A 26,101-nucleotide genomic window follows, 5' to 3' on the forward strand; every position below is an offset into this window, starting at 1 on the left:
TTATTTAGGGGAGGATGAACAGCTGAAAGAACAAAATTGAACCTGACAAGAGAATGAAAATAAATAAACCTCGAGAAGTATGAAGAGGGATTACTATAATTAGCTAACTAAAAATCCTCTGTTTTCTATTAAAATTTGAGAAATAAGAAGAGGCAATTCAATTTGATCAGTACAGCTCTATTTAAAAAGGGAGAACTCCTTGAGAGCATCCCTACAGAGAAGGACTTTGAGGTTCTGGTGGATGAAAAGCTGGACATGAGCCAGCAGCGTGTAACTCCAACCTGGAAGGCCAACTGCATTCCGGGCTTCATCATAAAAAGGGTGGCCAGCAGGGAGGAGACTGCATCCCCTTACTCTGCCCGTGTGAGGCCCCATCTGCAGTATTGTATCCAGGCCTGGGGTCTCCTTTACGCTGTGGAGTTCCAGTACTTGAAGGGTGCTTACAAGCAGGAGGAGTACCAAATTTTAACATGGTTTGATAGTGATAGTAAGGAAAAATGGCTTTAAACTAAAACAAAGGGGACTGAGATTACATGATAGAAGAAATTCTTTACTCAGTAGAAGGCGAGACACCTGAGTGCCTCATCCTTGAGGCATTCAGGCAGCATGATCTAGTGGGAGGCAGCCCATGGCAAGTAGTTGGGACTGGGTGGGCTTTGAGGTCCCTTCCAAAACAAATCATTCTACAATAATTGTATAAGAATGACACACAAAGCAAGACTGCATTCAGTAAATTAAAGATAACAATAAATGTTAACAGTCAAGTTAGACCTCAACCGTTAAACAGCTCCTCCTAGTGAAAGTATTCCTAAACTTTAGTTACATTAATTGCAAACTCTATGGCTGTTATCTGACATCTAATTCTCATTATATTTCTTTTCAACCACTGTGAATTTGTTAGACTATGAAAGCAATTGTTTTACATTCCCAAACTGACATAAGCCAGCTTGAATTTGAATTTATATGCACTCTCTACATACTTTGGAAAAATAAATAAATAATAATAACACAACTAAAAATCACTGATAATACTACCTATGCTGGTTTCTCTGAGAAAAATGCCACACTACATCCTGTAATTTGAAGACAACACCTAACATACAACCAATTAGTAGATACATTAATTCTGTGTATTACCTTTATTTGTAAAATTGTGTAATCTCCTCCATTGAATAATTTGCTTTGTTACAATATTTGTAAAAACTCTAGACACCAGCCTAATGTTAGTGGATATGCCACAGTATTTCAGTGAGAAATCCTGTGAGCTAGTCGTGCTCCAGAGCAAAGCATTCAGAAAGCATAATGCTATTATTAGTCCAGTTCCCAATGTCTCACTAATCAAAACATTATACTCATAAAATTTATCATTTCAAACAACATCTAATAAGCCTGAAAATAGGGGAAGATGAAGGCTGATGCAACAAACTCGGTTCCAGGTATATATCTCAGACAAGTAGCAGAAATGGACAGTAACACAAATAGAAAAATATACAGTCTCTGATCTTGTAATTTTGAGGTCATGACCATTCATTCACTATTGCTGACTGGCTATGTATTATGAACACCACTACTGTCATGAACTATTTCACAGTGGAAAGATCTTAAATGCGAGATCACTTTTTACCACTTAAAAAGCTGTGTTTTCGTCAATCCTTTCATTGCATGGTAGCAAACATTTTCTTTAAAGATAGCTCTAGAAGAACTTAAAAAAGAACTCCTTAACAAGTTTCTTATAAACAAAGCACGTAACTTTAGACAAGCCTCAAATCAAGCTACCATTTCATGCATCATGTTAAGGAAGTTCCACGCATCCCTTTTTGTATCTCCCCAGTCCTCACCACAAAAACAAGTAAATCAGAAAGCTCTTCACAGGATGGGCCTAGTCATCATCTTATCAACAATATTTTTTGCTAAACATACAATGTAACATTACCAGGTCTACATATTTCTCTTAGTACAATCTTGCAGCCAATGTATGTTTGCTAGTCATTAATTTTCTAATAATTCTACAGATTACATACTCATGACGAGCCATTTTTAGATGCTGAAAGGTGAATTTTTGTGTGTGTTTATTTAAAAAAAAAAAAAAAAAAAGAGCTTGAACTTTAAAGACTATGAAAATCAATAATTGCTAGACATGTAGGATCAATGTAGGACCACTAAGTGCATAAAGGTACTAAAACATACAGTCAACTTCAAAACTGCTGAAGCAGCCCATTGCACAAAGAATACAATAAAAGTACTGTAACTTTACAGCAGTAACTTTCTGATGCTAATGCCTTTTTACATTAATCCTTACTGTAAGTCCACTAAACACATTAATTAGAGTAACAGTGTTGATTATGTGTAAGGATATTCTTATCGATGTAATCTCATTTGGAAATGTAAGTGAATGGAATACAAACAAATGATCCTTCAATGGAGAATGGAGGGAGCACCTCCCTCCGGTTTTCTGTAATATGTACATTTTCAGACAAGGTTTGCCTCAGTTATAACTTTATATCTCAATCTCCTGATGATACAATTAAAATAAATTACCATGTTCTCTGCTGCCGTAAACATGGAGAGATGAATCTTGCTCAGCTTGATATGTTATTACAGTGTACTTAGAGTACATTATCTACTCAGGGACAACAGAAATCATGCCAATTATTTAAAAATAAATAAATAAATAAATAAAATGTTTCAACCACTTTAGTTGGTATGTTTTAAACTTTTTTTGGAATTGTAATAATTCCAGATTTTAGTATTTTCAGATTTAGAAAGTTTAAACGTGTTCTACTTCTAGAATATCTTGGTATATAACTGCAGTTCTTAATAAATCAAACTTGTTTAAAAAGTAAAATTCATTATCATCTGCAGTGTGTCATTAACTTTTTAACAAGCAGGATGGTATTCAATTCTATGTAGCACCTTTCTCTCAAAACACGGCCTTTTCAAATGCTGAACATTTTCACTGTGTTCCCATTGAGCCATTTTGCGATAGCCCCATTTCTGTACAAAACACTTCTATCATGGGCAGCTGACACAGTGAGAGTTGGATGACCTTCGTGATGCTGCAACATTTGTAACTCTCCAGCACAATCAATTATCTCATGATAATGTTTTTTGTCACAGAATTCTGTAATACAATGAGAACTAGATATTCTTTTTTTTTTTTTTTTTTTCTTCTGTGAAAGAGGAGATATACTTTGACTGGTATACAGAAACATTCATACACAGGTCACTGCATGACAATGGAACTGAAAATTACTCAGTAATAAAAAAAAACCTACAGTAGATATTTACATAGCCCTGTACTTGACACATAATGACCTCTAGACTGATTAGAGTAAGTAGTATTTGTCACAAATACTATTCCAGTGACTGCCAACTCTTCCAATATTTTATATTTTAGAATAGCGCACTAAAATCATTAATTTCAAATCATATGCTAGTTAAGAAGTGCTCTAGCGTACTACAGCAGCAATCCTAATTGCTTCATATAAGCAAAAAAGGAAAAATAGTAAAAAATAAAAAAATAAATAAATAAATTGAAGGTTTGAAGCAGAAAATTTACATTGCAGGTTTCACAAATTATTAGTAGAGAGGAAAAAGCCACATGTTTACATTTACACCAATATACAGAATCAGAGAATCACAGAATCGTAGGGGTTGAAAGGGACCTCCAGAGACCATCAAGTCCAATCTCCCTGCCAAAGCAGGTTCCCTACACCACGTTGCACAGGTAGGCGTCCAGGCGGGTCCTGAATATCTCCAGAGAAGGAGACTCAACAATCCCCCTTGACAGCCTGTTCCAGTGCTCTGTCACCCTCACTGTAAAGAAGTTCTTGTGCACATTCGTGCAGAACTTCCTATGCTCCGGTTTCTGGCCGTTTCCCCTTGTCCTGATGAAATAGATATATACAATACAGTACTATATGTAGTTTAGATATATTGTACTACTTAACTATGATACATGTTATATATAATCTCATGAGTTCAGGCTTTTCTTCACAGTCACAAACATAATAATTACAATGAAACAATAAACAGCAAGCAGCAGAACAAATATCACAGCAACATAACAGTCCCTCTCAGAATATGGAGTCTGCTAAAAAATACATCAGAGAACATAATTCTAAATGCTAGACATCTAAAAAAGGCTGCAGCTAGTAGCCTTAATATATTGTTCTTATTTTTATGATTTAAAATGTCCCATAGCATTTGGAAATGATCTAAAAGTAAATGATCTCTAAGATGGACTAGATTAAGCATTTATGTGACTGTTCGCAATTTGCCCTGCTTTTACTAATAGCCTACAGGCTTGAATTCCCTAAGAATTCTGGCAATCATCTGATCACTAAAAAGTTTAGGATCAACAAGTAATTTAAGTTGAAAGTTCAGAAGTAACTGGTCCAAGCCTGTGCTTACAGTAGGGGTCACTGGAGTTACACTGGGAAGTCAGAGCATTGTACTTTAAGAAAAGTCAAAGTGTAGCACTCACTCTTATGAACAGACAGTTATAGCCATCAGAGCATCCACTACAGACGTTCAAAGCGGAAATGAAAAAAAGCTATTGTTGACTATCTCTGCATCACAGTAAAATTGTGCATAAAAATTAATCAATATCATTATTTCTGATCTTATTTCAAGGAATAACTGCTAAATTACATATCATGAGCCAACTTATTCTTAAAGAAAAGTGAACTGCTGAATTTAATGTGTGGAAATTGTAAAGTGCGGGTATTTTGGACCTGTGCTTTGAAATTTAGGATCTTAAACAGCATCTGAAACAATAAAGGATTTTGTCTTCCCAAAAATAAGGGGGGGGGGAATACTACTACTACTACTAAAATAAATAAATAAATAAATAAAACATATGCCCAGCCTTAAGGTCTGCTTTGAAATCCAACCATCCAGAAATCAAGCAAATGCAGTAAGTATGTGTATGCACATATGCAAACTCATAACATATCAAGAAAAAAAACTTTATAGAGCACAAAGCAAAAGATTCAAAATAAGTTTAAGAAGGAAAAAAATTCATGAAAAATCTTTTGTCAAACAAATTTCCAAAACTGAACAAAGAAACCCAATTAAAACCTGCAGCTTAGATCTATTTTCTTGGTATAAATACATTCCAATTCTTTCAAATTCTAATAAAAAATAGATGAGCGATTTTCATAAAGTTCTCATGTGAGATTTCATCATAAGTAGAAGTCAAACATGTAAGTTTATTAAATTAACAGAAAAAGCTTCGACAAGAAGTCTGTGAATTCCATAATCCCGGCTTTTCTCCAAAGATGGCTGCCTAACAGCACAGACACCATACACCTCCTGAAATCCAATACAATTGCAGAAACTGAGTAAGAAAAAGAAGGAAGAAACTTACCAAGTAAGAAGCTTGGTATTCTCTTACACCTCTCCATCTCTATGCTAATTCAGAGCTTGGTAATCAAGCTATATGTATAAAACAAAACAGAGTAGTGGACAATTCCTAAAACATAGTGTCAATAAAGCAGATGGCTACCAAAACTCAGAAATACCTTAAAATACTACTGGGCTGTTCAGTGGGGTGGTTCTTCTTCCATAGTCTTTCCTCATTCCTTCTAGAACAAGCAACTCCACAGTATTTCAATCAAATCAGCAAAATGTTTATTTACATCTGTAACTGCTTGATTTCTACCATAACAGATGTTAGGAGTTACAGTTTCCAAATTATACACTTCTTAGCCTTGGCATTAGTTTACACTTTTTCCACAGTAACCACTTTTCTCCAAAATCATACTAAATTTCAACACTCCTATGGCTCACTTCTTGACTACAAATAGAGTAAAAGAGCGTTCACTTCATCTGCCATAAGCTTTTGCTCCCACCATGCAGTCTGCCCCTTCTCCTTCTTCCCAATTCTCTGCACTGATCAACACCTGAATGCTTATTTTTTATTCCTTGGTATTACTAAGTTTATTTTAATTTCTAGTTTCTCAAACCATGACAACCTTTCTTTCTCCACAATTTAGAACAAAATAAATTTTATTCACAGAAAGGATACCACAAACATGTATTAATAGTCTATTTTAGGAGCTTTCACACATATGCAAGTCTACTATTGCTAGAGCAACTCGCAACCTCATGTGTCTTTCAGATGTCCCCGTAAAAACTCTAAGGTACCCAAAATTAAAAAACAATTTGAAACTATTACCCCTGTAATCATTACTGGGTAGAATAATGGATATAAGGGAAAAAGAATGAACTGTTATCTAATCAAAACAGAGCCAATAAATCTTCTTTCAGAACTAAAACCCAACGAATGTGTCATCATATTAAAAGAAAAATAAATAAATAAATAAATCCCTTCATATCCACGAAGTATAAAAAGAGAGATACACGGTGGATCCTAGGAACTCTTCTAATAGTTAACTTGGGTAAATAGAAAATGAAATGACTGCATAAATAAAAAGTACATAAGGACCTATTAAGGATTTACTGCCTTTAAATTGTTATTAACCATGCCATGTTATGTAATAACAAATCACCAGCTATACACAAAATGTAGTGCTTAACAGGTTCCCATAAAACCCCATTTCTGTTTATGCATATGTATACATAAACATACATAAAAAACAACTATTTCTCCTTTTTCTCAAAACTGGAGACAAAAATACCACTATCACAAGGAAATTACTAATTTTAGTTAAAAATATACAAGATATTAATTCAATAGGGTATTTCTATTAAGAAATTAATACTTTCATAACCAGCTGAAACTAGATTTTGCCTCCCTTTCACTGCTTATTTTCTTTAGATAGTCCTGTTGAATGCTATGAAACGGGCATTCCTGGAAAGCCACATCTCACTTGATAGTCAGGACAGTTAAAGTTTGGAAGATGGCAAGAGTTTCCTCAAACAACTCCAAAATGCCTCAGCAACGTCCAGGAATTTTGGATTGTCCTTGACCTCCTGCAGAGGCTGCTGAAACCAGTGCCAATTACTGTCAATTGTGTTAGCTTATTCAGCAGCGTAGACACCTGCAGACCATGAAATGGAACAAGATCACAATTGCTTTCACAGAGGTCACTGTGTAGCCATCAGTTGGTAACAACTGTCACTCATTACCTACTGAAAACACAATCAGATTGACAGTACAGAGATGAAAGTCACTCTTTTCCTGTCATCATTAATCTGCTGGATCTATTGCTTCCACGGGAAAAAGTCAGTCCTTCCTCTTCCTCAGATATTCATATTTTTACCCAAATTCAGAATAAATAGCTGTAAGTTACATGCCCATAATATATTAAACAATTAGAAAGGCAAAACAATTTGTCCCTGACAATGAATTTTCTCAATTCACTTCTTCCCCCATAGTCAATGCACATATTCTAGGCAGGAGAAAAGAAGGGAATGAGAAGGGAGAGATGGATTTTATACTGTGCTGGGAACTTAACTCATCTGGATGCTGGTAGAAAATTGAAAGGAAAAAGCTCTAAGTCAGATGCCCCCCACAGCTGCATCATGCTATCAGCCTCTTTCTAGATGCATTAAGAGAGTTGCATGTCAGCCGTCTCTGCTGATACTAGGTCCATAAACATGCAAACAGAGAAGCAGTCTTTCTTTTTTAGGTGACTAGTCCTTACCCAAACTGAGGGGAAAAAAAAAGTGCTGAAGTCCTATGTGTATTCTGATAGGACTCATCTCCAAATAAAAAATGCAGCAAATACAATAATAATGTGACAATCTCCTAGAAAGAGAAGTTCTAAGCAGCCCAAGTCGTGTGAGATCTGCCAACACACTGCTGAACTTTAGGGAACTGAACTTCAACAATTTCCTCTTACAATCTCCTTGTGTCAGAAAATTATAATAAATATATATTTCTCAGAATCTGTGAGTATATAACTATATATACCTATATATATATATATATAACTATATCTATCTATATATGTATATATATATAGATATAACTATGTATATAGGTACATCTATATATAACTATGTATATAGGTATATCTATATATAACTATATGCCCATCTATATATAAACTTTATATCCATATAGCTATTTCTATACGTAATCTATATATAAAGTTTTTATATATATATATACATAAGTAGAAAAGTTTATGCTGGTAGGTGGAAGTCACGTGCTAAGGCAACAAATCGAGTTTTCATCCAATTCCCATCTCATACACAGATTTTAGAAGTTCACAAATCAAGAGAACTGAGAGGATTGTCAGAGGAAGCTTCTCTCAAACAAAAGAAAGAGGATATTTTAGTAGTGAGAAACTGTTAGTATCAAGGTGTTAATTTTCTAACAATAGATTTTAATATCACACTCTGAAAGTGCTAATTGCACTTTGCCTTCCTCTAATAAAAAATTAAAAAGCACCTCAATCAAAATTGGCCTTTTGCCCCTCCTTCAGGCAAAATGGAACATAACACTTCTTTCTTCCTACTCTGTATTTCAAAACTTTTTTTTTTTCCTTCCTTGTTATCAATGCAAATGGTATTCCATTTCATTTTCAAATTCAGTCTTACTTTAAAATTATCAAACTCGAGGTCCTTGTAAATAACAAGATTTATTATATTCCAACTCTTACTCCTTGTATCACAGTATGTTATATCTGTCAGTGAAACCCATTAAAATGGTGAAAAGGATAATATCACTAAAAGAACAACTTGATTTAAAAAAACAATGATCAGGCAACTAAGTAATTCAAAGTAATTTCATTTGAAGAAATCAAGAAGAGACAAATAATAAAACTCTGTAAAAACAAATTCAATATTTGCTATTTGTTCACATTTGAATATTCGGAAGTCATGAATTTTTATGATTGTGCATAACCTTTGTCTTTTTAATTCTTCACAATACAAAACTAATTTCATTACCTGGATATCTTATCTACACAGTACTATGGAGTTGCACTTCTGTGACAGTCCCTGAAAATAAGAAATTTTTATTTAACAAATCTAGCAGCATAATACTGTATAATGGATTAATGTACTGTTTTGATTTATCTTGTTTTCAGTTATTTAATAAGAGCTTCTGGTTTCAATATCTTCCAGATTTATCTAGAGTTTAAAATTAACAAAAGGAAATGAGTAGGAACTGAGAAACAAGCAAATTAATAAATAAATGTATATTTTTTATAGTTATTAAATTCTTACTATTAGCATGAAGTGTTTCTTGAAAATATATTATAACTGGCATTTTGCCTTAGTAGTTGCCTGCACTTTGAAATTGTTACTTAATCCTCTGCACTTAAGTTGATCAAAACTAGGGCAATTATCTCATCCAACATTATTTTTCAACAATGTTTTCCTCTTCAATATGTCTTTGTATTCCTACTGGATGTTATTTGTTTTAATGAGCAGTATTTCCCTTTACACCAATCAGGCCCATATAAGACTTCTTACTTCACAACAGTGAAAATAATAATAATAATAATAATAATAATAATAATAATAATAATTCTTCAATATTAATATACTAAATTAATTTATGCTATACTATTATAACTTATACATTTATTACAATAAAATGATATTAATAATATATAATATATTCAATATGTTATATAATACGTAATACTCAGAGGGATCTGATCAATGTCTATATATACCTAAGGTGCTGAAGACAAAGAGAAGATGCCAGACTCTTTCCAGTGGCACATGACAAAAGGTCAAAGGGAAATGGCCACAAACTGAAGCACAAGAAGTTCCACACAAATATGCTTAAGAACATTCTCAGAGTAAGGAAGACAGAGCACGGGTACAAGCTGCCCAGACATAGTGGAGTCTCCTTCTCTGGAGAAGCTCAAGACCCATCTGGACACCTACTTGTACAGCCTGGTCAAGAGAGCCTGATTTTGCAAGTGGGTCAGACTGGATGATCTCTAGAGGTCCCTTTCAGCTATATAATTCTGTGATAATATCAACTGCTTAGCATTAGTAACACATATTCAACAAATATTTTTGTCTCACAATCATTAATCATTACAATTTTAGAAAGGTTTTGGCTTCCTAGTGCTTTTTCTACACTTTCAATAATTTCTTTTCAAGTAGGAGTAAGATATGGTGATTAGCTATATTTTAGCTAGCAATTTCTTTAGTGCCACACATCAACAAGTGTGTATGTAGAGATATACAAGCATACCACAAAATACCAATTGAACTATATAGCTAACACACATTTGTGTGCATTAATGCTTAAATCTCTGCAATCATCTAAGGGTTCTGAAAACTTTAAACAGATGCATATGCACATGCACAAAATCTGCTCACATAAAAGAAAGAGAGTAGTTAGTTGCTTAGACTTATCAATTTGTATCATAACTGGTTATGTCAGTCACTGTGACATGAAGCATATAAATATCTTGAACTAAATATCTGAGAACATATCACCTTAACTATCACTGTAACAAGACTATCTTGTTCTTTTCTGAGACCCAAAAGCTACAGAAAAAAATAACGGTTTTCAAAAATTCTGGTTTTATGAGTATATGACAACATCTGATCTGAAACATTAAAAAATAATGCTAATAAATCACTTTTTTACCATAGTATAGTAAAACCAGTTCTGTAAAAATGGAAGATTTTAAGAGGTAATTCTTTCTTTTTGACATTTACATTTACAGGCTATTTTGTAAATACTACTTCCTTGCTTTACCCTAAATCTTAACAGAAACTTCATGATTTTCATGGAAAATCAAAGGAAAGAAGCCCAGAAGATAAAACATGAAAAGAAATGTTGTAAAGCTGAGAAATAAATACTGACTGTTATATAGGAAAGATCACGAAATAAGATGAATCCTAAATCATTTTGTTTTAAAGACAGGATTAAGAACAGAACAATAAAAAACATTCTACATAAAATTAGGGAAAGGTACACCAGCAATTTCAAATTTAGCAAAGGCAATAACAGTTTGAAGCATGTTGTCAAAACTGGATTGACCCAAATAATGCTTTCCCATTAAATAGCTGGCTAAAGCAGGAAAAATATAAAATAAATAAATAAATAAATAAATAAATAAATAAATAAATAAATAAATTAAACTCTGCTGAACAGCTACTCCTCCAGTTCACGTCATGACTTTCCTAACTTATATTGTTATATTCCAATATTTTTTAGAATCTTTTCACCTCTATGAGGAGGCCACTGAGAAAGAGGAAAATAAAGACAACAGAAAACAGTTAAAGTGTTTCTACTAAAGAAATACTCAGGAAACACAATCTCAATGGAGCCTTCATCCTTGTAGTAACAAGGTTTTTAAGTTTTGTTCTGTTTGTTTGTTTGTTTGTTTTTGTTATGTTTTTTTTTTTTTGGTGTGTGTTTAAAAATGTATCTTTCCATATGTGCTGTCCTCTATTTTAAATCTGCTTCTGCCCACCATTCCACAGTCTTTACTAAAAAGTGTGGTACCAGGTAGTTTCCATTGTATTTTATACAGCAACTGACAAATTAATTCTTCTGTAACAAAACATGTTCAAATGTGATGAATACCATTTTTGAAATCTGTGACTCAACAGAAAAATTCCACTTTATACACATCTACAGCAGCCACTAGTGCTTTTACTATAATGAATATTTTTTACCTCAGGCTAATAAAATTACTATCAATTAATAACAACTCCGTATTTCAGAAATATTGCAAGCAGATAGAAAAATGCTAAACATTAATATTATTTTTATTGCAACTTTCGATGTGAGAACAGCAAATTCTTGAGTAAGTTACCATGGCATCTGTTCCAGTCACCTTCCTGCATGCAATTTGGTTTCAGTTCTTGCAATGCTAACTCCTTGTTTCAATGTCTTGCAAAATCCAGCCTTCTGTATAAGTCCAAGCTATAAATGATGAGCACCCAAGCATCATTAAAATCGAATATAAAATTCCCAGCGGGCAACCATAATGACTGCACTGTAAAACTGCAGTATGTTAAAACTTCAGAAGGTTGCATAATAAAATTCTTAAATGATCAACTTAATGTACTAATTGTTACAAATATTATTGCAGAGGCAAGCTACCAACAGCTACAGAATACATAAGAGCATTCTGACTGGTGTAAGGCCAAGTGTGAAGAAAACATAAGAAAATCCCAACTTTTCCCCAAGAATGAACATTATGAACTACCACAACTGAAACACTGGTCCATTTTATTGCCATTGTTTCCTAGCATTAAGGTCAAATGAGAAATGTGGAATGGTTTGTATTGTAAGGGACCATTTATCCCAATACACAAGAAACATTTTACTTATCATCAGAAATATATTCTGCAGTTCTTTCTTTTGCATATCACCGCTGTAGTTATCACCTACTGTTAATTTTCATGTTAAATATTTTAGTGATTTCTTTGCTTCATTTAACTGCATTTTCCAAAGTGCATCTCCATATTTGTTCAACTCTCTTAATAACATCACAGTTCTGATCTAAGCCTAAAGCACTAAGGCAATCAATGCTGATGAATGACTAGAAACAGTTTCTTTATTCCACTCCTCACTGAATAGAAAGTTTCCATTATCTTCCTCAACATCTTCACTCTATCAATTTGACAGGGGCATGCAGTTCCATACTCCACTGCCTTCACTCTAGAACTGTATACAGCCTTTCTATCTTTTTCTAATATAAAAGAAAAATGATAAATGACAAAGTCTAGTGAAAACTTCTTGTCTTCTAAGTGTCACATTTTTCCTTTTTAATTGTTCTATAGTTTATTAAAATGCATATTAGGATAAATATCCAGTGTCACTCAAAATACACATGCACAGAATACAAAACCTTATTTGGACAAGAAGGAAAATAAATCATTACAGCACAACAAAAATTAAGACAGGAGTTAAGATACCTATGAGAAAATTTATACTATAATAGCCTAGTTTTTATGTACTAACTGCTGTACAAAAAAAATATATTTTATATAGAGAACCATGCTTTAGCATGTATTGGTCAAAGAAAATGATGACAATACTGACAATAATACTGAAAAGGTTGCTCTCTTCTATCAATCAGGTTATTTTTGCAAAACTGGTCCTCCTCTGCAGTGTGGTGTTTACTTCTTCCTACAGTGACCACTGATTTCTAACTGTTGCTGCAGGGACTCAAGATACCAATGGTGGTCTTTTACAACTATTTTCTCCTCACTGGTCCATTATGTTTCAGATGTATGGTCTTTAAAGGGAACTCACAGGAGAGTGATGGTGGCCCTTCTGATTTCCTGTCAACCCTTTAAAACGTGCTGCTTTTCATGTATTTGCTCATTATTATGAGTCCTCTGAAAACTCAGCTTTCCAAACTGAAATCTTGTGTAAACTGAAAAACTATACTTTTCCAACATTTTGTATTTGTGACAGCCCACATCTGAACAACATTTTTTGACATTCAGAAACCTTCTGGAGAAGGGACTAGAAAGTTCTGGGGGAGCACAGACTATGGATCCTCTTCAGGGCTCATTGGCCAGCAGAGAAGAAAGAATAAAGGTGAGGGTCACATCAAACACGATACTGAAAAGCAAAGCTGGGAATCTTTTTCACTTCTTACTTCTCCTTCACTGCCACCTCCACTACATTACTGCTTCCCACCTCGGGAATGACCAGTCCCAGAAACACATGACAGTTTTTGTGGGATGTGGCACAATGGCACAGATACTGTGACATCAGGCACAGTAGTGAGCATCCTTCCTCTCCTCTTCGACCTCTTCTACCCTTGTTTTTGCAAATGAGATGCTGTTGCAAGTAATAATTCCAGGATGGACAGTGGAAATAGGAGGAAGGCAATCTGCCTGGCTGCTGCCAGAAAGTGGAGATTTAGGTCCACAAGTAGCACTGCTCATCTCAAAACTGTAGTGATTATCAAAATTAAAAGGTAGAAATTAAATGTGCTTTCAGAATTATGATTCTACAGTGTTACTGCTGTGTTACCCACTGCTTTCTTAGATGGTCAGTAAGAGACCTCTTTACATTAATATTATCCCCCTAAATGTGAACTAAATTGGCATCAACTTCCATAAAAGTTGTGGGGGTTTTTGTTTGTTTGTTTGTTTGTTTTTAATGGAATGTAGCACAAGCCTCTTCCTCTTGTTTTAGGCTCTATAAAGTTCTTCTATAAGAAAAGTACCAATTTACAGATAGGACATTGAGTTTATCTGATATTCTGCCGACATTTTCCTCAGAAATCCAAATGAAAGTTTACCTGGCATGTTCAGGAATTCAAACCATAAGTGCTTTTAAGTGTAAAAAAATAGTATGGAACTTCAATTACGAACACTGAAATACTTAATCTACAATACATTTGTTTTGTCTCATAGCCTCAGAATTGGTACTTTGTTCATCTTTATTATGGCCTGCGATACATGGTATCTTCACAAACACTGCCTTGTAGCTTAACTTCATCTATGCAGCATGCTCATTCTGTCTACATTACATATTCACTTTAAAGTTATGTTTCCTTTTTTAAAGCCAGTACTGTTTAATACTCAAACAATTCCACTCAAATTGGTTTCTTAGAGCATCCACTTGCACAAGAATAACTAGACTGAAAAACTGAGAAAACACAAGAAAATCGGACATACTCAAGTCCATGCTACTAAAAAAAGATATTTCTAATAATTTTACAAAGAAATAGATGAAATTTATATTCATTTTTATATATTTTCAAAACTTGTTTAGAATATCTAAGTTTTTTATATTTGCCACTAAGCAAAGGATTTACTTGGGAGAGTTACTTCCTCAGATACTAATAGGAACAAAATTGGTTTTAGTTAAGAAATGAAACAGCTTCTAAATACAGGTCGAAATCAGAAAATAAACAAAAGCAAATTTCTCCTTTGCATAACAAATGTAGCCACAATTTACAATCAACCTTTTTATCTTTTATCTCCATAGGAAATTATTAAATGGTGATCCAAATGTGGTTAGTGTTTATTTAATTAATTCTTCTTTTTTTTTTTTCTTTCTTGAATTTTATATCTGAACAACATCATCCGATACATTATGATGAAAAGTTGTTTCTGTGCCCCAGTGTGCAGATCACATCTCTTTCTGAGCTCTCTGCCCTTTTCCTCCCCATCCTTCCTCACTCCCATCTTGAAATAAGAAGTAAAGCTTGATCTTTTCCTTGATCTTTCTGTAAAAAGTAATCTATAATATTGACCTCCAAAAGGCTGCTAGCAATTAGATTTCCCAAGTGGCTACAGGAGTGAAACCAATGTTAGGTGATTCACAAACTGTAACGATTCCAGAGGCTTTTCTGAATAAACTTTCTTCACAGGTTGCAGGAATGTGTTGGCAAAGCACAAGAGTCAGCAGCGCTGGTCTCCAGCTTAGCTTCCCCTAGAACTCAGGCAACTGCTCTGCCTTGAAAGCTGCCAAGTTATTATGGACGATCCCTTAATTCCTTCAGACACTATCCCTCAGCCAAAAAGTCTACAGCTCATAAAAGCTTGATACATCAAATGTTAGCCATCTCTTACAGATGCATGGTAAACAGAAGTTGTCCTCTGTCATATTGAGGAAAATGTCCAATAGATTTCTTAGCTATGAACTGCTAAAAAGGACTATCCATACACATATCTCAAAGAAGCAGTTAGTAGAAAAAGAACAGCAAAAAGGTACTGTATACTTTCTGTGCTAAGGGATCATCTTCATTATTCATTAGAAGCATTAATTATGCTTTAGAAAGAATGCTATCAGCCAGTTTATTAAGTTTTACTGGAAATACTTACATTTGTATAACTTCTCTGTGAAGAAGTATTGATTATATAGAGCATCTTAAAACATTAAAAATATAATTTAGCAGCTAGCACAGTTAAACACTTCCTGAGAAGGTTCTTGCTTGAATATTAGCTTTCCTACATGCCTATGTTTTGCTATTCTTTAATAAATTACTCTATAAAAATATTATTCAACTGATTTCTTTTCAAACCTTGGCAGAGTAAACATCAGTCCTGGGGCCAGACCATCAACTTTCAGATGAATCCTTTTGTTTTGTGCCTGACATTTTATGAGGCATTTTACCAGTAATTTTATCTCTCAAATATTCTTAGAAGATCTATTCAGGAAACAGACTCAAAATACCTTAGGCTGTCCCATCTGTTCCAGTACTCCCTTTTTTTGATAGACTGAACTACAGACCATTCAGAGATCACGACCTTGACACTAACGGAATCCCCAGGCATCTAGAATATGTAAGTCAGTGTTTTTGAAATATCTTTCTTTAATGATAATTAGGGTAAAGTATTTTCAGCCACTGGCATTGAGGTCCTTCTGTGGACACAGTGAATAATGTAACATCTCTTAGAATAAAACTGTATACATTCTCTTTTTAAAACTACATTTGTCCTGAAGTCACTATGAAATCTCTGCCACATATTCATAAAAATATATATATAAATTTAAGATGGGTGTGTTAGCCTGTCTTTGTACATGCCTACATTCTGAAAAAAGAGAGATGCGAGAAAATGAGAAAAGAAAACTGCTTGCCACACAACCACCCTGTATATCACGTGGATGTGACATACAGCAAGAAGCCAGCTGGGAATTGTGTTCTCAGATTTTTAAAAAACTAAAATGTCCATTCATGCAGTGGACGGCAAATCCTTAATGTGATGGAATATAAATACATCAGCTGAAATTAGCAATTTCCCAGTTAGAATGTTGGAACTTCACTTTTTTTGTTAAATCTTTTCAATTGAGCATTTGCAAAACCGTCCTACTTCCTTTCTCCTTTATCTAAAGGGAAAAAGCAACAGAATAGCTGCTTTGGTTGCTTCTGGTGAGAGTTCAGAACAACAAATTAAGAGTGAAAGAGGGAATAAAAAGTGCTTTTCATAAACTATAATTCATGGCATTTTTTTATATGTATGTCAACAGTTTACAGGACTGTTCAGCCCAGTTTTGTGACTAGTGGGGTGGGGGAACCTACGTACCCATGCCCTGGGAAAGGGAAAAGGGGAAAGGGAGGGGAGATAGGCCTAAAACAGAACAGCAGCAATGACCTGAGGAGAAACTATCTAATTTAGTAAATAAGATATAGGAATACAAGATAACACACTATAATACAATATCATTGGAACTGAAGATAATATATCAAATAAAATGAGAGAGTCTCCAAAAGCCAAAGGCCTTAATCTAAGTAAGGCTACACGGTACCTGCAACAGAGACGAGTCAGACAGTCAAAAAGGTAAAAGGAAGGTCTGTGATCTGCAAACAGTTTTTATCTTTCCCTCTGAAAGGAAAATGGAAACATAAATATCGCAAAGTCCTCCGGGGTATGTCATATGCAGTTCTCTTCTGAGAAACAGATACCCAGAACTATTCCAGTGCACTACATGATGCTATGACATGGAATACTGATAAGAAAAAAAATACAATCACAGCATGTATCCATGTACATGCATATGTGCTCAAAAGATAAAATATGAAATCTATATTAAAAAAAAAAAAAAAAAAAAAAAAAAAAAGGTCAACGGCAAATAAGAAAACCTCCCACCAGAAGGTCTTTGTGCCAGTGAAGGACAAGCTAAATTTGACAGTTATGTGATTCAAGAGCATTGCTTTTGCTGACATTTCCAAATCTGATGAAGGGTACAAGACAGTTTGTGATCTGCCAGTGAAAGTTACCAACGACATGTTCAGAAAACAATACAGGAGCATGGAAACATAAAAGAAACATTCCTATGGAGTTTAAGAATGAACCACATCCAGATTACAGAAAGTATACTCAAAATCTTATTGCCAGTTCACTATCATTGTAAGAACAAAAAGAAACCAACTGTTTTATGTTGCTTTATGGAAAACATTTGGTGCTTGCATTATGCTGGTTACAGCATTTCCAGTAAAAAACTATCTGCTGAAAGAGTTCACTACAGCACAAACAGCATCAGCCTCCTTTGACATTTTTATTCAGAGAATAAATCTTCATTTAAAAGAAAATGAAGTCAAGAAAAAGGTAACATTTATTTTGAGATGTCAAGAAAATGAATGCACAGCATGATCTCGTGTTGTCAATGTTGTTAGAACCCGTCACTTTATAGAGCCAGGAATTTGGCACTGCTACTGCTAACCTACACTATTAAGTGTAGCATTACTCAAAATTCTCCTTAACAATCAGTAAAGAAAAGACACACTGAATTACTCCATTGAAATCATAGATTTCAAGATGATAAAATAGCAACAGTAACAAAAGCAACATACTAGCAAGAATGCAAGGGCAAAAAACATGTGGTCTAAGTAGAGAATCAGGAGATAAATGACTAGACTATTCTGCACGCCATTTCACATGGATGTAAACAGGAAAAAAAGTATTCCCATCAGCATCAATAAAAATGGGATTTAAATTAGGAAGAAATACCATCCTTTTTGCCATACTATCAGCTTTTGGAATTTGAGGAACAAGAAACAGAACAAGAGAGAGAGACACACAGAAATTTTCAAAGCACTTAAAGCTTCTATCGATTTTTGCTTTTTTTCTAAACACTATCTGGAGTTTAACACCAACATTTTTGCCCTTTCCTAGATTCTCCTTGATTTATTACTTTTCTTCTCTCTTTTTCTTGAATACGTTTCTGAAAAGGATTTTGATTTAGACAGTCAGGACTTTCTTTTGCAACACTGTTGTGACTCAATGAGCAAAAAGCCAGCTAAAATCAATGACTAAGGGCATAGAAAGATGAATTCCAGCACAGCTAGCTGGAATGATTGAAAACTTTCTGCACCAGATGCTCATTACTGACTCTGTTCGGTAATTTCAACGTAAGTTATTTGGATCTGCTAGAAGTCTTACTGTGATTTGATGAACAGCATTTAGACAACCCATTAATTCAGCTGCAAAGGCAGCAATCACTGGTAAGGTGGCAACCATTTTAAACAGCTACATTTACTGCAAGAGAAATCGTTAGTCTGTAGGCTAGAATTGTTTAGTATTGGAAAATGTGTGCCTTGGCTTTTAGTGGGTAGTAAAATCCATGCGGTAAACTTTTGCTACTACAGCACAATGGCTGCAAATAATTCAGTGCATAAATACAAGGTGCACTTTCTGTTTTTTACTTCTCTTTCCCTACTTGTTAGGAATTTGTCTTATTTTATCTCCACGGACACAAAAATATTCCAGAAGCACTAGTAATAAAAGTTCTTAACTCTTTCTAAGCAATTTTCTTCTATCTGAAACACCTTAAACAAGATTTCCATTATATTATTGATCAAAAATGTAAAATGATCAACTCTAAATCCAAAAGTAATTGGAGACCCTGTTCAAATCAAACCCTTACTCGAAAAGCATCTTTTTTGTTGTTATTACAGTTAAACATTTTAACTACTAAAATTAACTAAAATATATATAGTGGCTGTTGCCACTGGAATAAACAAATTAAGTTGACTTTCAGATCCATAATGTTAATTTGCTAACACCTTTGACACCATGGTACGACTCAGTCCATGAAAGAATAGTAACATTTTTCCAGCTTTATTCTTTATTAGGCCACATTTCTACCCTCAAAGAAGAAGAAAATTGCTTAACATGGGGGGAAAAAAAAGTTTATCGTTTTTTTTTTTTTTTTTTTTCCCTACTGTCCAATTAAGACACAAAAGTCAAGAAAATAAAGCAAACATATAGGAAAGAAAAAATGAAAATTAATATGTGCAGTGAGAGCAACATGGCATAAATATTAGAAAGAGAATTGTTACAAAGCCCAAAGGTGACGAAGTGGAAAGAAGCAAACCAGAAAGCTAGAAAACAATGTGTCAGAATTTCTAAAGAAAAAAGACAGCAAAAGCAGAAAATATCTTCAGACAAATACACTTGAAGATTATGTGTCCTGGATTAAGAAGCTACAGCCTACAGAAAACAAAGAAGATTTGCATTATGTAAGTTCATACTGCTGCATCAAATGCAGTCATCTCATTCTGAAGGCAAAAAAGAAAATGTCTAAGGAAAAAGCAATGAAGCAGTTTAAAATGAGCACAGTATACATTTTGAAGGGTAGTACTCATTCATGTAGAAGACCCCATATACAAACACCTCAAGCAGTAAGATGTACATATATGTATGTATATATATGTATGTATATATATGTATGTAAAGCATAACATACAACACAACAACTAGATCTCCAAAGGCTCACTTATTTATCATTACACAAGCATTTCCCATAAAAGATCACATCTTCCTTATGCTGAATCCTGCTTACTAAATATGCCCAACTGTATGAGCAGTTTTATTCAGTCAGTCTATAACATTTTACTAATAAGCGATATACAATGATGTCAAAAAGAGCAGTGGCTTTCCTTCTGTTTAATGGGCTATTAGAAAGACCACACTGATGTCTGAAACCTGTTATTACTTTTCTAAAATAGCCAGTAAAATAAAATAATAATGATCTCCTTCATCCAAGTTGTTTAATAGACAGATCTCCTGGAACACACACACACACACACAAAAAAAAAAAAAAAAAAAAAAAAAAAAAAAAAAAAAAAAAAAAAAAAAACCCATAAGCACAGCTGTATCAAAGGAAAAGACTGAACCTTAGCTGGGCTTGTGACAACTAGTGCTTCTCATTTGTCGTGATACTTGATAGTCATTTCCTTTTTCCTCCTTTCCTGGAATCTATGCAGTCCTAAAGAGTATTCAGATATCAACACAAATATGGCATTCATTGGATGATGAATTAAAGCTTATTTCATTGATTACAGTGTTATAGATGTGCTTACTAGACAGGCTTTAACTAGGCACTTCAAATGACCATCTAAGTGCCTGACAGACAGATAACTGCTAGAGGAAATTATGAATAAGAAATCAGGAACCTGGAAATAACTGACTCAACAAAACTAAACTGCTTATAGTTCTCTAATTGCAGCTAGCAAACACTAATATAATTGAAAATATTATGCAAAGAGTGAAATATATTTTTTTAAACATTTAAGAAAACTCTAATGTTAAAAAAAGCTAAGAGACAAACAGAACTGGATGCTGTATCACTGGTATAGTAGGGTCCAAAGGAAGATAAGCTCTATGCAGAATTTTATAGTGCTTATTGAAACATGAGACTACAACCAATGATGAACTTCGCAGGAATATATCTGGGGAAAAACAAAACAAAACAAAACAATCATTAACTACATTAGTAATTTTTGCTGTTGTTAATATTATTTTAGAAAGCAAAATAGTTTGGAAAATATTTCTCCAATCCATAGTACCTGCAAAAGCAAGGAAAACAGACACCACAACTACATCCTAATGAGCTTTATTCTGCATTTGGAAGATCCATGTTTTAGGCCCTTGCTGAAACAGTACCTCAGTCTCAATTTCCCATACACACATACATTGCCAGCTCCTACTGACAACTGTACAGCAAGCCTCTTTGTTTTTTCTTGAAGCACTTGGTGTTTTCTAAAACAATTATTTGCCACCAAATTTCCAAATGTAGTGAAAACAAAGGAGACTACCACTTTGTTTTTCTGATCCATCTTTCTCAGTGGCCTCAGACATTTTTAACTATTTAAACAAAGAAGAGGAGACCAACACCGAAATTCCTAGACAGACATAGCCAGAATAAGCCTTCTCAGAATTCTCGATGAAGTGATGAATTTGTGTTTTCTTCCTTTTCAGAAAACAAACAAAAACAAATGCCAAATAACACATAAAAAGTAAGAGATAGGACACAGTTAAGAAGAATGGACTTTTCTAGACAAAACAGGAGAGAACAGAAAGCCTGCAGTCAAGAACACGGACAGGAACTACAGCTCACTATTACAATAGCCACCATCACTGAAAGGAGAACCTAACTAGCTCTGTAAATCTTTCAATTTTGTTTTGTGCTTGTCTCCATAGAAAAAAAATGTATGAGCATCATGGAAAAGAGCAAACAGGTAGCCAGAGATGCTGACCCTGGTGACAACTTCATTAAGTAGCTTATAACCCATTCTAAATCCTGCACAGTAGGACAAGTTGGGCTAGAGTTTAGCTGCAAGGAACATGGCAGATATTCTGTGGCAGCTATAACACTGTAACAGGTTACCTTGTTTCCTCTTGAATTCACACACCTAATTATTTAAAAAACAAATAAACAAATAAATTTTACTTATTTTATTCTATCAGCATTAAACCAGAAATCTTCATTTCATTTCAACATACTGCCACACTCCCAGTGAGTACCACCACAGAGAGCTTATGTGCCCTCCCTGTCTTTCTCCTCCCTATTGTCATTTTACTCCTACACAACACAGAATCTTGCAAGCTGAATGAAGGATATGTTTTATTTAGATTGTAAATCACACAGCATATTTTCTGAGCTTTAGGTAATAAAACAAAAACATAACAAGATGTTCAATTAAATTGCAGATCACAAAGTACACCATGCCCCTGCAAAAACTTCCATTCGCTGCACAGAAATATGCTGTAGACATGACAAATTTTTGCAAAGATTCTATTCGTAATTACTTTGCTTCATGCAGGCTGTCATTACATGCTAGCTTTGATATGGAAAAATATTTAATGTCATACACCCTGTGCAAAGCTGCTAGCAGTAAACACAAATGCCTTAAGCAGAACTCTCTTAACCACACCCAGCACATCTTCTATTTGAACCAGAACTGCCTGCCCCACCTTGCCCACTGAGCTGATGCTCACCACATGCTGCCAGTCAGAACCAACATCTCAGGGCAGCAGAGGCCAAAGATTGCTCCTTAGCAGGACAGGTCATCTTCCCTGCCAGCCAGGTACATGAAGCTGCCTCACTCCTATTCAATGAAGGACAGTTTACCACCCAGCTGTCTCCTCTCTCACAGCCGCTGTCCTGCCCCAATATCTGCTTCTGACCCACCTGCTCAGCCTCCTCCAATCCCACTTGTTCCCATTTCTAATGTTACCAGGAAGAACAGCTCAGCTTTCCAGAACCACTGTCAAAACTGTCCTCTATGAAAATGTATGAACAGACTACCTTCTAATTAATCTTAACTTCCTGAGACTTGCAAGTATTATAAAATAAGTGATTTACAGTGGGACCTAAAGAAGATCAGAGGGCAGGAATACCTCTCTTATGAAGAAAGGTTGGGGGAGTTGGGCTTGTTTAGCATGGAGAAGAGAAAGCTCTGGGAAAACCTCATTACAGCTCTTCAAAGGGGAACAGCTTTAAACTAAAAGAAGAAAAAAAATGCTTAGATATTAGGAAACAATTCTTAACTCAGAGGGCAGTGAGGCACTGGCACAGGTGCCCAGAGAAGCTGTGGATGCCCCATCCCTGGAGGCGCTCAAGGCCAGGTTGGATGGGCCCTCGGAAGCCTCAGCTGGTGGGGGGCAGCCCTACCCATGGCAGGGGCTCTTAGGTCCCTTCCAACTCAAATAATTCTAGGATTCTATGATTCAAATTTTAATTACTAACAAAAAGGCTCCCTAAGCAGTCTATTTCTATGTACAAGAACCTTAATTCTATTGGATCTATTAAAATTCTTATTTCATTTTTCCTGTTCTATGTCTACTATATTATCGCTTTACTATGGAGATGTTATAAAGGATTTATTTATCCTTGGAATAAGAAGTATGTTCAGGCTATGAGTCCTTGCTTTACATGAAGAATGCATCATACAAACCAACCAAAAATAACATACATGGGACAAAAAAAATTAAAAAAAAATATAAATAAAAAGTTAGAAAAATAAACAATAGGTCTCAAATAATAAACACAATTCCTTTAGTTTATTCCATTTTCATCAAGAATAAACCAAGGCACAGGGGTAGTGCCCCAAAGCCTACTAAATTCAGATTTCAACTTCAGCTGAGGCAATCAGTTAAAGTTACACACAGATGAGGGAAAACCCTTTACACAGCTATACTCCAAACACGCCTTTTTCATCAGATGTTGTCCTGACTGCTCAAATTGTTGTTCCACTTCAGAATATGCAGTTTGGCTATACTTTCATTTCTCAGCTGCAAAGGAGACAGCCTGAAAGTTGTGCCTCAGGTTGCTGATAGGAAGTGCAGTGCCTGCATTTTATCAGCTGAACTTTAAACACGTTTATGAAAAGACTGCAAAAGAATGCACATTGTTGCAAAAGCTATTTTTAGATTCAGGCAGTTTATGGTCTAATTAACACTGCAAGACAATCTCGTGCAGCTGTGGGATAAGGAAGGTGCAAAGAAGCGGGATGGAGGGATGGCTGTTCTCTAATGTGTTTTAACAAAACTGAAGCCACCATCAATTTGGGAAGAAATATCAAAATGGCTACAAAAGTAGACGTCTACATTTTTTCTTAAACACTGCAAAAGAATTTCTCTGGTATATATGAGAGCAAGTGGTTTTGTTACTGCTCTAGCTAGAAATACAAGACTACATACACACAGAAAATACAAAGAAACAAAAAACATGAGGAATAATTTTAAAATGAAGAAGCAGTAATTAATCAAGATGTCAGAGGATTACACTCCTATAGAAATTTTAAGGCATTTATAATTTTTAAATACACACCGGTTGCTTCAAAAGTGACTACTTCTATTTATTTCCATGAAAACTACAATAGATACAGTAACACTATTTGACAAGAGTAAATTCTCAGCTACAAAATGCTATTTTGCAACATTGTCACCACAAATACCTATGCATTTTCACTAGTAATGAACAGGAGCCTGTTTGCTGCACTCATAAAAATCTGCACTACTGGAGGTAACTCACTGTTGCTTTGGTCACTGATGAAAGATATCACCCACAATGCCAGTGGGTTCAATTTTTTCCCACATGGAGGAATTCAATAACATACCTTTGCTTCATCCACTCTTCCATGTCAGACGGCCTTTTTTCAAAATGCCCTAATGCTGCCATCTGTCATACAGCAACAAAATGTATTGGAATACTGGCGGGAAGGGTTTGACCTCTACTGCCATACCACCAAAATTCACCTCCAACATCATGAGCCAATATAAAATAGGAGGCATTACTTTCAGAGTGGCCCTCATAGTTGATTTTTTTTTTTTTTAATGTGTTTAGTAGTTATTTAACCACATACCCATGCAAATAGCATTGGTGTTTTATAACCATCTTGTGACACTACTAAGGTATGAAAATTAAATTTTCACTTCCTTTTGCTTTGCCTTTGGGCTCTATTAAATGCATCTCAGAGTATATCTACAGAACACAACATAAGAATTCTACGAAGACAGTCCCTTCTAGGTTTAGGAGAAACTGTATTATAGAGTATGAGAAAATCTCCAGAGTTTAGAAAGACTGCATGAGAAAATAGCAATAGAAGAAGGAATTGTCTTTGTATTGCATTTTAATTTTCATTTTATCATACAAACTCTTTCAAATCTAAGCTTACAGAATCCAACCTAATACTTTAATGCATGACCTTGGGATTTCCCCTTTTGAATCAGCTTCAAGATAATCTATAAATACAGATAGAGTGCAACACTGAATAGCATCCAACAACAGAATCAACAAGAGAACAGAAAATAAGCCAAGTTTCAGTTAGCATGTTTGGCAGATATACATATCCAGGTAGTTGGCACTATTCTTCAGTGAGGCTTATCACTTTATTCTCTGTATTTCAATTTAAGCTGGAAGTATGAAAGAAAAGAAAAATACTACTTCTGGCATCTGAAATTCAAGGGTTCTTTTTCTCTTTTTGGAAAATTTGTTGCATAAGAACACCAGGGAAACCTGAATACACAATGCCTGCCTAGCCTTCATCTTCTGTAGAAGCTACTTGTTAAGAGATAATGTAGAAGTATAACAAACTAAACCATGAAATAAGAATCATGGTTCTGACAAAATCCTAATAGCCAAAATAAAGAACCCATAACAAAATGGCTGCTGGACATCCTTAAATCAGCCTTCATTGTGTTTTAATCTATATATCTTCTGCTATGAGTCTCTGAAGACATGAATATTAATTAACTCTGTACACATGTATTCTTCTTTGCACATACTGTACATCAAATGGTATTACTTAGAATTTTTTACATGAACTCTTTTTACGTTGTGTTTCTGATAGTTTCAATTTCCGATTGATACGAAAGAAATTTCTAATGGATGCAACTCTGGACACCTGAGTTGCTGGTAATAGTGCACAAATTATTGGAGAAGGGTCAAGACTACAAAAGAATAAATAAATAAATAAATAAAATCCCTGACATTGGATTCTTC

At 34.6% G+C, this 26,101-nt stretch overlaps 1 protein-coding gene across 3 annotated transcripts in view; it reads right to left on the reverse strand.

The window, feature by feature from the left end:
• The window catches only part of CADM2 (cell adhesion molecule 2), a 640,564-nt gene that overhangs the window by 507,118 nt on the left and 107,345 nt on the right, over positions 1-26,101 (reverse strand). The gene's annotated exons all lie outside the window — the stretch shown is intronic.

This window comes from Excalfactoria chinensis, chromosome 1 (assembly GCF_039878825.1).
Source record: "Excalfactoria chinensis isolate bCotChi1 chromosome 1, bCotChi1.hap2, whole genome shotgun sequence".
In the NCBI taxonomy this organism is placed as follows: Eukaryota; Metazoa; Chordata; class Aves; order Galliformes; family Phasianidae; genus Excalfactoria; species Excalfactoria chinensis.